This window comes from Metopolophium dirhodum, chromosome 5 (assembly GCF_019925205.1).
Source record: "Metopolophium dirhodum isolate CAU chromosome 5, ASM1992520v1, whole genome shotgun sequence".
Lineage (NCBI taxonomy): Eukaryota > Metazoa > Arthropoda > Insecta > Hemiptera > Aphididae > Metopolophium > Metopolophium dirhodum.
Window position 1 is genome coordinate 35273209 of NC_083564.1, and position 5851 is coordinate 35279059.

Sequence of the window (5851 nt, forward strand, 5' to 3'; positions counted from 1 at the left end):
AGTATAGATAAAAATGAATATTTGTGTGTAGATTAGACCTCTGGGAAGAAGATAGGCTAATTTAAAAAGTGTTAAATTTGTTTTTTTTTCATTCATCGGATTTTAGTACGGTTGCGTTAGGCTTTTGTATTAATTACTCCGAAGGTGGAATTAAGTAAAAATGACAAACTTTGTAAAATGTTGATACTTAAAAGTTAAATCATACACTTACGTACAAACAGCACGGGGTCCGCGATCTACTGCAGGTAGATTGCCTACCTGATAATATACTGCTGCGAATAAGAATTTTTATTCCGGGCAACAGAAAAGTTAAGATACATTTTGAACACCATACACCGAATATTAAATAACGAATTGAACAAAGTTTGAGTCATATAGAATTGGTACATTTAACGGGCAACGAAGTGCCAGCGGGATCAGCTAGTAACTAATAAACTCAAAAGAAATAATATATTTGGAAAAAATTCAAAATTACATTTAGATATTTCATAGCCGAATTCAGGTAAAAAGTAAAAATGGCAATACGAGTATGTAGTCTTCAATTTGAATTATCGTCATCCGCCGATAAAATATCGTTGATGACATATTTATTGAACATTTATACATAAAAATAAATCCCGAAGAAATTTGTGTTCCCAATATATATTAATATATATATATTATATATATATCAATGGCAATAATTGGTATACCTAAGCCTTAGACTATAAGGTGTTAAGGTATAGCAATATGAGCTACGTGCTTCATGGCATAGCAATTATTAAGCAATACAATTATACGACTATAATAATACTACCAACATTAATATTGTGAACCTATCTTATCGTGAGGTAGGTACTGCGCTTAGATAATTATTATCTAAGGTACTGAGTATACCTGAGGTACCTATCACGAGATAATGGACATCGGTCATCGATCGATACCTATATTACACATAGATTAGATTATACCTATATATAAATTAATAAATTACTGCAAAGTGAAAAGTCCACTGTGGTTTTCAAATAAAAATTATGATTTTTATTTTATAGTAATATTACACTGCGTGAACTTGAGCACTAATGTTCGTACGCATAGTCAATTTATATGTCACATAAGAGTATAAGACATAGTTTAACATGTATTATGTGACACACAAATTGACTATGAATATAGGCATTAGTCCTGTAACGAACATAAAACTATTTAACTATATTATATAACATAGGTAGGTATACCTAAAACATATAAAACATATAACTTAAAACTTTAATCTTTCCGCCATTATGGAATGGTCAACATTAAGTTGGAAAAAACTCAGGACTTACTTGAAGTGAACAATATTATAATATTCACAGAATACACCAAAAACGTGGAGGCAATGAATACTTTAAAGTACCTATAAATGCGTGGATAATTATTGTAGTGGTCAACGGTCGTGCAATATTGAAAAATTTAAACGTAGGTAGTAGTTATATGTCCAAACCATTAAATCATATTATTATTTATTATGCCTATTACAATATATTTATTTGTATCATATCAGATATTTTATTATGTATATTCAATATTATATATAAATAAATAATTTTATTAAAACGACGTGAATACTGATTGTCGTTGAATTGGGTGATGGCGAACTGGGAAATCACCTGCCCGGCTGCCTAGTGCCTACTGAATTACCCAAATGTAACCTAACTATATTATAATAGTTTATTATTATTTATTATATTATTAGTATTATAAAAAAGTATTATAAAGAATACGAATCGAAACTCATCAGCTGAGCTAGTGTTAAAATTACATTTTTGTTATTATCATTATTTATTTATTCGTTAGTTAATAGTGTAATATCTTCTTTCATCTTTATCATTTGATCTGGACGTTTTATAATAACTTGCTCTACTGCTAACAATAATTAATAATATTATACCTATAGTACCATAGCAATTAGCAAGATGCAGTGGTGGGTGAACTAGGTTTTATGACGCCTAGGCGTCACGGTGGAATTTTTTTTGGGGGGAGGGGTGTTTGGATACATTAAAGTAACCAATAACATAGAACAAAAATTAAAATATTTACAGTCACATAATAATATTATAATATGTACTATATATTATATGGTCGAGGCACGTTTGAACCAGAGTCGTTGAGTCACTAGGTAATAAAAATGCAAAGCGTTTAGACCCGGATTTTGTGAACCCGTTTGGGCCAATTTTTTTTTTACTACATATACTTCTAAATTATTACTAGAAAACCCCCTTAGACGTTTAGTTAAACTGTGTAAACTAATTTGTAGAATATGTACAGAACAAAATTATTTATAATTAGTTATAATTGATAACTGACCAAAAACGGCAAAAACCTACAGTTACATTATATTATAATAAGAGGATAACGAGTGGATAGGTACTGAAATATATTATGCTGGGTATCATAGTTTATAAATGTTCTACACGCCACAATGTAGAGAGACAAAAATATGTATAGATAAGTATATTCTCTACGTCGTGCCTACCCGCTATTATACATATTGTAGATATTATTATTATTAACTACCTATTACCTATTTACCTATTAAGGTGCCTATTTTAAATTTGTAAATTGTATTGTTTAGATTTTGTTAAACTATATAATTCACTCGAATGGCTATATTTTATATGCTAGTTAATTTATTAATATTAAATATACAGCGTGAACAAATTGTGTGCAAATCGTACTAACAACCAAAAAAAACATAGAAATCATATAGTATGACTATAGATTTATGGTTACTGTATGTCTGTATGGTTATAATTAGATATCATGAGTTACCGCACGTTTGCATGAATGATGAATGTGACATTGTGACTAATAGTTGTTTCCGTGCCGGATTGACCCTTGTGTACATTATAATATACTATGTATGGATGACGTACCTAAAGTTAATATATATTAGTGATTATTGTATCTAGGTATATCCTGTATAATATAAAACTAGTGTTGTAAAAAATACTTTTCAGAAGTATTAAAAACAATCTTCAAATACAAAAATTTCTTTTTAGTTCTGAAATAATTTGTTAAAATCCAAAATTTGTTTATTGCATTTTAAAACATGATTCGTTCAATAATCAAAATTCAAATCAGTCATGTTAGTTGTACCACAACAATGAACTTTTCTCTACAGAATCATATATTAATTTAAAGCTATATATTGTACTTGGATATCTCATACAGTCATCGATAGTCGTCGACGATAAACGATAATGATAATTATTGATAACAATTTTCTTGGTAAATAGGTAGTAGGTAAATAATTAGTAATAATATTTTCGTATAATTAAATAATTATAAAGAATAAAAGCAGAAGCTTTTTACATATATATTTTGTTATTGACTTATAGCTAATAGTGATACCGACTACAGATGTATCTTTTCGATGTTCGTCGATAATAAACTGTCTCCTGGAGAAAAAACATTTAATCGACGAAAACCGATACCAAATTGTCTGTAAAGCATAAATTATAAATATATAATAGTAATATTATCTTGTTATAATGTTAAGCAAAACCACGAAGGCATGGTATTTTTATTTATAACAAGAATAATTATAAGTAGAAACAAATTTATTATAAGAATAAAAAAAAGTATTCAATAGTAAAAAAGTGAGTAAGTGGTTGTCACTCTGCTGTACAGTAGGTTACAAGTGGGTCACTGTAATGGATGGTGTTAAATTTGAATTCAATGATATAATATAATTGTATAAAAAAAACGAATCTGAGCAAAAACGGTCAGACAGCTTATGATATTACTTAATATATTTGATGATATTATTGTGGATAAAGTAAGTAATTTATATATTTACCTATTTACGTGGAACCTTGTTTTAAATTTTCAATCCTTACCTAAAAAAGTTGAACACTTTATAAATTTTTAACTACAAAATAATTATTAAATTTTGTCAAAATTTTAACTTAAAATGCTTATAAAAAATAATTGTGCCTATGTATTTTTAATATTTTTAACTGATATTGTAAAAATATATCAGGAGCCTTGCATTAAATTTTCACGCTATTTTACCCAATAAATAAAATTGAATTGATATTTATAGAAAAAAAATTAAAAAAATTGAAAACTGACAATGGTCAAAATATTTTCAACATTTTATGGTGTATAGAAAATGAAAAGATTCAACACTCAGTAAACCTGTCTTTTGTCTACAGTTATTCGTTTTTTAATAACAATAAAATAACAAAACCGCACATGAGAAATCGAGTGAACATCCAGTGTAGTACAAATATGAACTTCAAACGCTCATAAAAAATTTAATTAAACTTTTTTGTAGACATTTTTTTTTTTTTGATAAAGGTTATGACGAATCTTGTACTACATTTTAAAGTCTTGGATTTAAAAAGAAAATTATTTATGAATATATCCAACTCAAAATAATTTGCACATTTTCGTGATTTTTACGTATTTTTCTCCCTAATTCACCAACTAGATTCACTTTCCCATCGAACGAGATACTGAAGTTGATAATCAAACTATTATTTCGATTTTTAACTACTTTTCGTGTACACACACAAAAAATTAAAAAAACACACATCATTCTAAAACCAATACATTCATCGCTCCGCTCAGTAATATAATATATTATAATCTATGTTTATCTACCACGTCAAAAGAGTAGAAGAAAAACTTACGTAAATATTCATTCTTCCGACGTTATACGTACTCTACGAGTGTTTCATATACTGTCTATTGACAGAGCAGCGTTTCTCAGTTCTCAGTAAAGGGAAATGTAGTGAACGTCTTAATTTCCGATCCAAATTTTCAATATGGAAGTAGGTATTGAGATTAATGAGTTAATGGCATTTGTGAAAACAGTTTAATAACCAGAATCGAACGAAATGTACGAGTTCATATTGGAATCGTTGTTCGTCTCAGACGATTGTCATTTGCCACAGATTATTAAATATAATTATAACCTAACCGATGGATAAAAATTGATAATGTAGTGCTTTTGAAAATTACTGGGAAATTTTTACTTTTGACTCCCCATAATACTAACTACATTCACTTTCCTATCAGAAAAGATACGGTTGAAGAAAATCGGAGCAGTTTTACTGCCCCAAACCGTGATGACAGACACAAAAATAAAAAAACACACATCATTGTAAAATTAATACATTCATCGCTTCAATCTAAAAATTTAAAATACATAATTATTCTAATCTGGTGTAGGTGTAATGTGTATATTGAATATACCTAAATCTGTTGATTGAAGCTTAAATTTCAAAACCCAAAAAAGTAGTAATCAATAATCATAGATTATAGTACACAAATACACAATACGTACCGCAAGTAATATGTATCCGCATCAAAATCAACAGAGAAGGAACTTTTTTTTTTTTTACATTCGAAGCATATTAATTTGTTATAAAATATGGTGTCGTCTAATAATTAAAATAGAGCGGTAAATGGTAATGTCGTGTGATAGTGATGATCTCATATCGCGATGGTTGGTACCACGGTATAAATGTAACGGTAGCAAAATAAACACGAGGGAAAAACATTTAAATGGAAATTGTGTCTAGTAAATATTTTGTATTAAAAAAAAAAAAAAAGAAGAAGAATTTTAAAATCCCGGACGTCAAGGAGATATACGCAAAATGAAGTATATTTAATGAGTTGGAAAGTTGGAAACAATATTTTTTATGTAATATAAGAACGTTACGCGTGCCTCAGAATATGAATAAATCAGTGGTGAGGTCGAGATTCGAGGCGTTGAGCCTGTGTGGCTGGGCGCACACGTCTGTCGTCGGCGGCGGACGCGGATGGGAATACGGGATATTGTTCGCGTCCGGCTATGGTCACACTGCGATGACAACAA